Source organism: Ursus arctos, unplaced genomic scaffold (genome assembly GCF_023065955.2).
Source record: "Ursus arctos isolate Adak ecotype North America unplaced genomic scaffold, UrsArc2.0 scaffold_6, whole genome shotgun sequence".
Classification (NCBI taxonomy): Eukaryota; Metazoa; Chordata; class Mammalia; order Carnivora; family Ursidae; genus Ursus; species Ursus arctos.
In genome coordinates this window covers 35,603,694-35,614,755 of record NW_026623078.1, presented here as the reverse complement: position 1 = coordinate 35,614,755, position 11,062 = coordinate 35,603,694, and the positions used below count along the sequence as shown (strand labels likewise).

The following is an 11,062-nucleotide window of genomic DNA, read 5'->3' as shown; positions in this document are numbered from 1 at the left end:
TGGAATACAACTCAGCCGTAAAAAAGGATGAAATCTTCCATCTGCAACAACATGGATGGACTTAGAGAGTAGTATGCTAAATGAGACAAGTCAGAAAGAGAAAAACAGATGCCATATGATTTCACTTTTATGTGGAATCTAAAAAAACCCCAAAAAACAACAGAACAGAAACAGACTCATAAACAGAACAAACTGGTGGTTGCCAGAGGAGAGGAGAGGAGGGGTGGGGATGGGTGAAATAGAAGATGAGGAAGTACAAACTATAAAGTAAGTCACAGGGATGAAGAGTAAAGCATATGGAATATAGTCAGTAATACTGTAATAACTTTGTATGGTGACAAATGGTAACTACAGTTTTCGTGGTGAGCGTTCCGTATTATATACAATTTTTGAATCACTATGTTGTACACCTAAAACTAACAGGATATTGTACATCAACTATACTTCAATTAGAATGTATCTTTAAAGTGACTTTTAAAGAAAAAGTAAAAAAAAAAAAAAAAGTAAGCGTTCAGTAAATGTTAACTAACAATGTCTTAGATTTCCAGCATAAAAGAAAAGCGCTCCACGGACGATGTGACAGAGCTGACAAAACTGGAACAAATTGCAGTTGAAGATATTGTGCGGTGGGAAACTGGCTAGAAATCCAGAAGCAATGAGAAAGGCAGTGAGACTTGGAAAGATAATAAAAAAAGAGGCAGCTTTTGGAAACCTGAGAACACAAGAGCGGTCATACGCTGTGCTGACAGAGAGTATTCTCACACTAACACATGTAGGTTTTAGACTTTCCTTTTTCTCTTAGTGACTCAGTTTCTTCAATACTCATTTAACACACATTCAGTAAGTGTTAAGTGCTTCCTCTGAAGATAGGAACATGTATAAAACCTGGGCCCTGTCATTTAAAGAGCTCACAATGAGGGGGGAGTACAGACACACAACTCAGTATCATAATGTAATAATACAACGTAACGTAATAACGTAACACAAGTGTCCGCGTGGAAGAAGGATGTGAGCAATGCTACCTCGTTAGTGTGAGGGATGGAAGGGGTGGAAAAGGTTTCCCAGAGAAAGTAGTAATATTTCTAATGGGCCTTTGGAGTCCATGGAAGTTTGCCAGGCAGATAACTAAATGGCAGGAAAAACGATAGACGAAAGAGGAAAGAAAAGAATAATAATAAATGAGTGATAATGTAAAGGCCTATCATGCACCAGGCGTTGTAGCAGACACCTGAAATGCACTGTATATCACATTATGTGATATTTCATTGACCTGCGTGTGCACACATACATCTCTGGGAACACCAGGGCAAACAGGAAGAGGGCCTGGTCGAAAAGAGAGGAGAAGCAACCCGGGAAGATGGTACCCAGGCCCAATTCCCATCCCTTTGCCTGGAGCCTCACCACCTCCCTTCCTCTGGAACCAGATTCCCTCCCCCTCCTTCCCTTTCTTTCTCCAGAGCCGTAGGTTTTATGCGGAGCCAGAGAACCCCTCCTTACTCATTGCACCTGGAGAGATTCAGGTCTACAAAACAGAGGCATCTCAGTCCAGGAAGAGCAGCACTGGGGGACAAAGTATAGAAGACAATGACAGTGATTCTCACTTTTGTCAGTCATGTGGAAAACACTATCAGGATGCCATCCTTCATTGTTTGGCTCCAGTATTGCAGGCACTCTGTCCACAAATACACACACTCTGTAGAAATACAGTAAATATGCACTGACCCATTATCGGAGTCCGTAGACGTCACCTGCTTGTCTACACTGTGACAAGCTGAGGAAGAAGTGGTGCATAACAGTAAACTCCAGCTTTGTAGAGTAGGTCCCAGCAAGCCTGAGCCTGGGGCGAAGGAGTCTCCAGTCCTTGTTAGCCTCAGGGTTTCTCTTCCTCTTCCTCCCCAGCACTTGGTCATTAATCACGAACTGCAGTCTTGCAGGACCTCGACTACAAATTAAATTTCATGCTCTTAACTCTTGCCACCCCCTAAGAATAAGAAGAGTCTCACTTGGCTTCTTGTATGTCCTCCCTCCATCTGGGATTCTGCACGACTCTTGGTTGGGGCGCGGTAAAATATAACTTGAAAAGAAACTTTCTCAACAGGTCAAGTTATGATACAGATAATAAGTGAGCGGCCATATGAAGGAATGGGGACTGCAAGCTTCGTGCAGCGATTCTGACTTGAGCTCATCAGAATGCCTTGGAGGGCCTGTTCCAACACTGACCGCGGGGCCCCACCCTCCTGCACCTTCCCACACCCTCCGCCCCACCCCCCAGAGGACCCAGAGGATTCTGGGTGGGGCCCCCAAATTCACATATCTAACAAGCTTCAGGTGATGATGCAGTCTTTGAAAATCACTAGTTTAGGGTCATGCAGTTTAGTTGGCGTCTGAGCCAGGGTGTGGGAGATGTTTGGCTTGTCGAGCTGCAGCTTCTGATTCAGACTGTCGGCACCCAGAAATCCGGTTTAGGGATCCCAGCTCTGCCTGTGCTTTATCTGCTGTGAGAAACCTCTCAACCATAGTCCTTCCATGTCAGAATGTTTGGCAAAGGAACTACAGTAGAGGCTTTTATTTTTATTTTTTAAAAAGATCTTATTTATGCATTAGAGAGAGCACAAGCGGGGTGGGGGGGGCGGCAGGCAGAGGGAGAGGGAGAAGCAGAGTTCCCACAGAGCAGGGAGCCCGACGGGACTGGATCCCAGGACTCAGATCCTGACCCGAAGCCCGAAGGCAGACGTTTCACCGACTGAGGCGCCCAGGCGCCCCCAGTAGAGGCTTTTAGGAGTACCACCTCTTCAGTGAGAAAATACTGTTTATTGTGAATAAAACGGAGAAGACGGCCGGGCAGGGGGCCGTGTTTCCTGGAGATGGTGGTAATCTGCATCTAAGCGCACGTGGTGTTCGTGAGCTGTGCCCTCCTGGTGACGCAGTGTTGGGTGAGGGTTTTTCGTGCCGGTCTGCCAGCCCTTGGCTCAGCTCCTGAAGGGTCCGAAGAGGCGCACACTGCCTCTGTGGCTCACGCTGGCCCAGTGTAGACTAAATCCAGCCAGATGGGGGGTGTCAAAGGTGTTGTTGTGTAGCAGCGTTACTCCCCCCAATTCCCAGAATCTTTACTTGGACCCAGAGTGCTGAGGCTGGGCCACAGGAGGGCTGGAAACCACTATCTAATACTGAGCTCGGAAACAACAAAACAGAAACCAGAAACAAACTCGTAATTCCAGAATCTGAGAGACACCTCAAGAAATTTCTAGGAAAACCACCAGCTTTATAAAGGGGCTTAAGGAGGGATGGGGGGGAGGCACAGAGACCTGGGATTACGTTCAGCCTTGCATTTTATTTGCTGATTTGGAAAATTTCTTAAATACTTAGTCTCAGTTTTCCTTATTTGTGATTGTTGGACATTGAGGTGGTTTTTATTTTTTGTTTTTCATAATTGTGTACAATACTTTGATCGATACACACACATCCTTGAATTCATCTATTACTCTTTAGGGAGATTCCTACAAGCTACAGCCCTTGGTCAAAGGTAGGAATTCAAGGCATATGATCAAATTGCTTTGCTGACAGTTTCTAGCATTTTACGTACACTGACAGCAAATGGGAGTGTTCATTTCCCAGCATCCTAGATATCAGGGGATAGTTAATTCAAAACTCTTGATTTTTGTAGACTTTTACATAACCATATGCATCCCAGTGTTGTGTTCTGTGGCAATGCTGTAGCTACTAATGAAGTGTGATATTTTTACACATTGATTGGCCTTTTTTTTTTAAGATTTTATTTATTTGACAGAGAGAGACACAGCTAGAGAGGGAACACAAGCAGGGCGAGTGGGAGAGGGAGCAGCAGGCTTCCCGCTGAGCAGGGAGCCCGATGTGGGACCAGATCCCAGGACCCTGGGATCATGACCTGAGCCGAAGGCAGACACTCAACGACCGAGCCACCCAGGCGCCCTGATTGGCCATTTCTGTTTCTTCTTTTGTGAATTGCCAGTTTATGACCCATACCTATTTTTCAGTTCGTGTATTTGTATTCTCCTTACTGTTTTCTAAAAATTCATTATACCCACAGAACAGAAATTTTTAAAAGATTTTATTTGTAAGTAATCTCTACATCCAACGTGGGGCTCAAGCTCACAGCCCTGAGATCAAGAGTTGCATGCTCTATTGACTGAGCCAGCCAGGCACCCCAGTAAATTTCTGTCTGCCATAAATTTGCAAGTTTTTTTGTCTTTTATTTTCCTTTTTAGAAGTTTAAGGTTTATGTGCACCAAATAATTTCTAATGCTCTTTGAAATTATTTATGGCATGCATTCCTAATGATTTTGGGGGGAAATGCATTTATATGTACACAGAATTACTTTGGACCCAATCCATGGAGGGTTAAATGTGTAGATACTAGAAAGATATACAAAGTATAGTAAAGCCAGAAATGAAGGGAGTCATTCTTAGTACATTTAGTTATAGAACTAAATGTTTAATGTTTAGTTTAGAGACATATGTATGAATCAATACAATTCTTTTTTAATAATTTCAATATTTGAATATACTTTTACATACTTGTATCAGGTATTTTGGTGTTTAAATATTTATTTTATTTTTTAAAGATTTTTAAAAAAATTTGTCAGAGCGAATACAAGCATGGGGGAGTGGCAGGCAGAGCAGCCAGAGAGAGAAGCAGGCTCCCCGCTGAGCAAGGAGCCCAATGCGGGACTTGATCTGAAGACCCTGCGATCATGACCTGAGCTGCAGGCAGCCGCCTAACAGACTGAGCCACCCAGGCATCCCAGTGTTTAAATATTTAAAGAAAACATTTATTAATAGAGATGATGAAATGTCTTTTTCCTGGGAAGTAGCAAGTGCACAATACACCAACAAAATGCCCCCACTTGTGTTTATTCAAGCTGTCACAACAAGGTAAATACGATGAGGTCTAAACATTGTTCTTTTTTTATTTGTATAGGTCTTAAGACTCATTCTCATGATTCCATAACGGAGGAGGGATCATGGGGAACATTTTCCTTACTCTCAGGTTAAAGAACCTGATGTTTTACCAAGAAGAGAAGCATAATTTAAGGATATCACACAGAGAGCTGATAAGAGGAGGAACTGAGATAATGAGGCATAAAGTCCTGGTTCTCTGGATTGTCAAATTTGTAAATAGCCAAATAAAAAAAAAAAAGTCTAGAGAAATATTAAAATACACAGCCCTTGATGTGATGAGCACTGGGTATTACACACAACTGATGAGTTATTGAACACTACATCTGAAACTAATGATGTACTATATGCTGGCTAATTGAATTTAAATGAAAAGTACACAAGCCCTATCACTATACTTTAAAAACAATCTAGCTTTGCTCCAAGTTAGAGGCAGGTAGAAGGCCACGAGGGCAAACGGACCAGAGTTCTGATTATATTCACAAGGACCGTATTTCTATACAGGGATTAATACACTAACACCAACTCGACCACCTAGATTTCTGCCCTCCTCCCTCCCTCATAACACGTAGAAAAGGAACCAAGAAAGGACACTGATTGTCCCCATCCTGAGTTGGAGCGATAAAAAGGAATGTTCTGGGAAACCAAACACCAGAGTTACCATTATGCGTTGCAGAAAGACAGAAACTGGTGAGATTTTTTTTTTTCAAGCAAAGTTTTTTTTTAATCGAAGTGTAATGAATACAGAAAAGTACACATTTTAAGTATAGAGTTTGGTGAATGTTTACAAAGCGAAAACACCCCCGTAACTATTACCAAGATTAAGAAATGAAACATAACATTTGAATTTTAAAGAAGTTTGCTTAGGTCTTGACTGGCTTCATTTGCGATCCTTTTGGGGCAGTTTTCTGTGTATGTTACCTTAATAAATAAATTTCCTCAAAATGGTAAAATTATAATCACCAGTGCTAGTAATCAAAGAGTTAATTCAGTCTTCTAAATAATAAATACAAAAATCTTTTTGTTTTCAAGAATTTTTTCTCATTCTAATAAATGCTCCTTTAAAAAAAAAATAGAAGAAAGAAAAATGGATGTGAAACAATTTTCAGAAACTAAATGTCTTCCCACCAATCAGTTATCTGCACCCTTGTCCCCATGTTCTGGGTTTTCTTCATCAACTTATTCTCTGCCGTGCTATAGAATAAGTAATGTCTTGATAATTATTTTTTATATTTTGCTGTATTTTTATTTTTACATTTTTACTTAGAAATAAAGTTACTGTAATTTTAACAAATAACATCTATTCCAATATGTTTTAGCAAAAGGGAATAATAGGTCTACGTTTTTTTTCCTAAGCAACTATTTTCTTTTTCTTTTTTTCCACCTCTCTCATATTTTATTGGTTAAAAACAAATCACAGATTCCACCCTCACTTAAGGGGAGACCCAAGTAAGTATTTTCTAATGTAAAAGTAACATTGTTCGTGTTAAAATTTTGGAAACAACAAAAGAAATTATAAAGAAAATGAAATTGTCCATAATCATGTCACTCAGGAATAACCCCTGCAAATGCTAAGATCTTTCCAGGTTTTTATTTTTCTTTGAATATATATATTTTTTTCTTTTGCACAAATTTCAGAACGTCTGCCAGTTTTGTATACTGCTTTTTTCTCACTTACTTACCTTTCCAATCGTATGGCTTTGTGTTTTTCATCAGAAAAAGACAGAACAAGAAATGTAAGTGAAATTAAATTCACATGCTACTCAGTAGTATTTCACCTTGAGCAGAAGAGGAAGTCTAGAGAACGAGAGCATCTCTGTGGAACCGGGAAGAAACAAAACAAAACAAAAAGTTATAATGGCCAACTCCACCTGCAACCCCATAGAGCTCATTTGAGGGACGATAAATCTCAGTAGCAAGAACAGATAAAGAACTCAGTGGAGCTTTTGGGAGATTGACATTTTAGCCAGTTTCTCCACAAAGTGTCACAAGTACACACAAGCTATAGAACAAGCACTTTCTGAATTACATTTTCTCTCTCATGGGCAATTAATAAGAGACCATCAAGAAATCATTGAAGATGGGAGATAACTACTGAGAGTAATCTGAGACTAATCTCTAGGAACTGTCTTTCCCGCAGCTCATGGATTTCTCTGCAATTCATAAACATGAAGCACAGTTTCAAAGGTAACAATCTGTTAAAAAGCAAAGTCAGATTTGAACATGAGAAATTCAGATATGAGGACTTGTAATGGAGAAGAGGATGTGATAGTAAAATTGTTATCTACTTTGTTGGGATTGAAACCAAGGCAAAAGCGTACTAAACTCAGATCCTCTGACGTGGATTTCTTCTAAATAAATCTCCAGGCAATCTTACTAACAGTTTGGGGATTTACTTACTTTAAGAGGTATACTGAAAGGCAAGTCATGGCTATTTTAATAATTTCAAATTGAGGAAGGCCTCTCTATAAAAGACTCCAAAGACAGAAACCATAAAGAGAATAAAAATGTCAAACAACTGGTCTAGACATTTACATTAAAAATCTACACAGCAAAACAATGGTTTTTTAAAAAGATTTTATTTGAGAGAGAGAGAGAGATTGAGAGAATGAGTGGGGGGAGGGGCAGAGGGAGAAGAAGACTCTCTGCAGAGCAGGGAGCCTGAAGGGGGACTCGATTCCAGGACGCTGGGATCGTGACCTGAGCCGAAGGCAGACGCTTTACCGACTGAGCCACCCAGGCGCCCCAAAACAATGTTTAAGAGGTTTTTTTTAACTGTGTGTATTGTATCACAGAAAAACATACCTCTATCCACTCCGGGTTTTTTTTAATGTAATAATTTGTTGAGCTTAATTTATTCTGTGCCTCTGACCATGCTGGCCAATTTGTAATTTGTTTTGGGTGGGATATGGATCTTGTAGAAACAGGCCTTGGTAATTACATCAAAATAACTTCTAACAAGGTTTTTATCGAATACCAAAAATCATACTTAATTGGGGTGGCAGATAAATTATAAGGAGGCAGGCTAGGCACTGCTCGAGCACTCACAGCCTTTGAAAGACTCTCAAATCTAGGTTTAAATTCTAATCCTACACTTGCTAGCTGGCAGGTTATTTACCTTCATGACCCATAGTTTTTTAATCTGTGAAATGGACCTAAATACCTACTATACAAGGTTTATATGGTGATTAAACGAGATAATGTATATTAGGACTTTGGGAGAGTACTTGGTAAACAAAACATTTCTGAATACACGGTCACTATTAATGCTCAGTATTCCTTCGTGGCAGTTGTTTCGGAAAAAAACAGCAATACTTAAGCAGTATAAATTATAAAAAAGAAGCACGTATAATGAAGCTTGGGAATGTGGCTTCCACAGGACCGCACTAAGGTAAGGTCTTTGTCTTCAATATTGAGTCAGTTTTGTCTCAAAGTATAAAAGCAATGGGAAAATTCTACAAGTAAAGAAATGGAATTTATCAAATACACCTCTGCATTCAGTGAACATGTTCAGTTTCTGGAAAAGTGAATCATTGTGATTCTAGACTAGAAATGAAGGTGTTTAGCCTATCTCTATATTTTGTGGTTTTAGGATTTGGATCGGAAATGTGTGACATTCCTTAGGAATTCTCTGTGCCATCCAAAGAACATTTTCCAAGAAGGTTAGCATCTAACTGCAGAAAACTTAGGTGTGACACTGATACGCTTCATGGCAGAAAATGAAAGCTCTGAAGGGAAGCATTCAGCTAGAGAAGTCAGCAAGTTCTGGCCTAAATGTGACCTGCTACTTGTTTTTGTATGACTGGCAAGCTTAGAAGAAGGAGAATGGTTTTACGTTTTTAAACAGTTGAAAAAATGTTTTCATGGCATGTGAAAATTACATGAAATCCAGTTTGGTGTGCGTAAGTGCAATTTTCATCTGCTCAAGTATTGTCTATGGCTATATCCCCAGCACAGCGGCAGAGCTGACCAGTTTTGATAGAGACCATATGGCCCACCAAGCCAAAAATATTTACTGTCTGACCCCTTAACAGAAAAAGTGTGCTGACCACTGGGCTCAAAATAAGCTTAGCTAGAAAGTAATATAGGTGGCTGTTTTAGTAATTTTGAAGCGGAGAAGGTCTTTCTAAACACAAAATCAAATATAATGCAGTTGTTAAAATGATGAAGTAGACCCACATTGTTTATTAACATAAAAAGATGTTACTGTGTGGTTACATGAAAAAAAGTGCAGATTATAGAACAGAGCACATAATATGATCACATTGTTTAAAATATAAAAAGAGATCAGCCCATTGATCAACCAACTGATAGATTGCGAAAGGCTGATAATGAACGTATTGTGCTGCAGTAGGCACGGACACCAAGCCACCAGAGCTGCTGCCGGTTGTAAATAACGGATACGCTGATTTATCACTGCAGAGCCCTGGAACCGGCCCTGGAATTAGACCTCTGTGCTGCAACATTATTTGCAAGAATATACAATAAGTGCTAACAATGACTGTTTCTGGGTGGTGAGATTATGGGTAATTTTTCATGTCTCTTTTTCATTTATTTATACTTTTCTGTATTTTCATTTTTTTAAAACTAACAGCATCATTACCCTTATAATCAGGAAAAAGAAAAAAAAGCTATGTCTCTTTGGAAAATGAAATAAAGCAACCAACTGATTACTCAAAGAGCACAATTTCCATAAACTGTGAAATGGAAATGATGTTTGTTTCCTAAAATAATAAGAAATGCTTTGATTTATATATGATTTATCATATAATTTTCTGATTAAAATAAATGTTTATTGAAGAAAATTTGGAAAAAACAGTAAGGGATAAAAAATAAGTTATCCTAAAAGTTACCATTTTTGTGTATTTATTTATAGTTTGTGTCTTTTTATCTTAATATTTAGATAATACACTAAATTATCAAATATTCTTTGAAAATATTATTAATGGGTACCTAATATAATGAGAATCTACCATAATTCATTTATTCCTACATGATTGGAAATGTTATTTTTATTTTTATTTATTTTTATTTTTTTATTTTTTTTAAGATTTATTTATTTATTTATTTGACAGAGAGAGAGAGAGAGAGCCAGCGAGAGAGGGAACACAAGCAGGGGGAGTGGGAGAGGAAGAAGCAGGCTCATAGTGGAAGAGCCTGATGTGGGGCTTGATCCCCTAACACTGGGATCACGCCCTGAACCGAAGGCAGACGCTTAACCGCTGTGCCACCCAGGAGCCCCTTATTTTTATTTTTTAAGATTTTAAGTAATCTCTACACCTAGCATGGGGCTTGAACTCACAACCACAAGATCAAGAGTTGCATGTTCTACAGACTGAGCCAGCCAGACACACCCCCATTTTCTTTCTTATAAATAACACTTAGAAAAACATCCTTGTATAAAAATCATCTCTGCTGTGGGACAGTTTTCTAGAAGTGCATTTGGGGGGCATAAACATTTTTTAAAAAAGATTTTATGTATTTATTTGTCAGAGAGAGAGCACGCACAAGCAGGGCGCACGGCAGGCCAAGGGAGCCCAGTGTGGAACTCAATCCCAGGACCCTGGGATCATGACCTGAGCCGAAGGCAGACGCTTAACCCACTGAGCGACGGAGCCACCCAGGTGTCCCGGGCATAAACATTTTTGAATGACTCTTGAACGTATTACTGAATTGCTTTCCAGAGATCCTCTTCTAGGAGTCCTGATAATCTTAATAAACCTCATACTTGCCAATTTAGAGTATTACAATTTTTAAAAATAACATCCATTTTCTAGAATGTTTTAATTTATATTTGACTAGTTACACTGAATTATCTTCGTATGCTTATTTGCCATGTAAATGGTATTTTGATGGCAAGTGCTGTTGTCACAGCAATATCCTGACGACAGTTAATAATAAATAAATTGTGGGCCAGAAATTTATGGAAAGGTCTTTAAAAAAATTTTTTTTAACAATAGGGTTAAGGAAGAACTTTATCTGTAACTCTTATTTCTATAGATTTTTTCCCCCACCAAAGTGATGGCCCTCTGTTAATCCACATGGGATTATTCTGCCATTACAGTATTTTAATTTTAATTACAGTTGTTAAAGTGAGAAAGAACTTTTGGTATTGATATTAGGACTA

General features: G+C 39.2%; 1 long non-coding RNA gene across 1 annotated transcript; it reads left to right on the top strand.

Moving 5' to 3' along the window:
* The first annotated feature begins 7,503 nt into the window (after positions 1–7,503).
* Positions 7,504–9,751, top strand: LOC130542866 (uncharacterized). Its single transcript, XR_008957734.1, has 2 exons — positions 7,504–8,326; positions 8,528–9,751. It is a non-coding gene; the product is annotated as an uncharacterized LOC130542866 (long non-coding RNA).
* Positions 9,752–11,062: the final 1,311 nt, after the last annotated feature.